Raw genomic sequence first — 1,133 nt, 5'->3', positions numbered from 1 at the left:
AGTCATTTGACTGCGGCCATGCTGGGGCACTGCCTTTAGTCGAGCAAATCGATCCCAGGACTTATTCTTTGTAAGCCTAGTACTTATTCTATCAGTCTCTTTTGCCGAACCGCTAAGTTATGGGGGTCGTAAACACGCCAGCATCAGTTGTCAAGTGATGTTGGGGGGACAAATACAGACACACAAACATACACGCACACACATATATATATATATATATATATGGCGGGCTTCTTTCAGTTTCCGTCTACCAAATCCACTCACAAGGCTTTGGTCGGCCCAAGGCTATAGTAGAAGACACTTGCTCAAGGTCCCAAGCGGTGGGACTGAACCCAGAACCATGTGGTTGGTAAGCAAGCTACTTACCACACAGCCACTCCTGCGCTATGTTCCATTTGCAAATAAAAAGGGATCGGAGAATAGGCTTATCTAGCTGTTTAGCCTCATAAAACAATGAAAGTATGCTCCTCATAAAAAAAAGAAATGAAAGTACACTTTGATAGAAACCTGGAGTGACATCCCTGAATTTCAAGTAAACAATGTATCTAATATAATCAATCGATCCAATACATATAAACCTAAATATATTTAATATAACGTGACAACTGTACATGTATTTTATATAAGACGAAAACAATAACATTTGCAGGAAAACAGAACAGTTATTGATGCATGGAATGAGGTTTGTGAATAGTTATTTTCAATTTCTAAATTTGTTTTGCTATGGATGTTCAAGATATAGTGTAAATAAATCACCAATTTTCCGAAACCTCGCCCTGCCCCAGTTCGTTTGCGCAAATTTTTGTTTTTATATTCGTATTCTACACGTTTTGTACACCTATTAAGGCTGGTTTTTTTTTTTTTTTTCGTTTCGGTGATCGGACGCTAAGCTAGATCCCGAAAGCTATGAGGGGTGGGGCGTGGAGAAAAAAAACGGATCGTGTGAATTTTCCGACAGTCCTCTCCCTACCACTTCGTAAAACATTTCCCCCCACAAATTTCTTTATAATCATAATCTATGTTGTTTGAAAGGTGCTTCTGTAAGATTACATTAAAAGATAACCATTTTCCTGAAAGTTACGAGGGAAAAAACAAACGGATCGTGTGAATTTTCCGAAATCCTATCCCCACCC

At 39.0% G+C, this 1,133-nt stretch overlaps 1 protein-coding gene across 1 annotated transcript in view; it reads right to left on the bottom strand.

Annotated features, from left to right (window-relative positions):
• LOC128251145 (zinc finger protein 836-like) overlaps positions 1-1,133 on the bottom strand; it is a 49,564-nt gene that overhangs the window by 29,990 nt on the left and 18,441 nt on the right. The window lies entirely within an intron of this gene.

This window comes from Octopus bimaculoides, chromosome 28, assembly GCF_001194135.2.
Source record: "Octopus bimaculoides isolate UCB-OBI-ISO-001 chromosome 28, ASM119413v2, whole genome shotgun sequence".
NCBI classification, from domain to species: domain Eukaryota; kingdom Metazoa; phylum Mollusca; class Cephalopoda; order Octopoda; family Octopodidae; genus Octopus; species Octopus bimaculoides.
The sequence above is the reverse complement of the archived record's forward strand: the minus strand, read 5'-3'. Positions and strand labels throughout refer to the sequence as shown.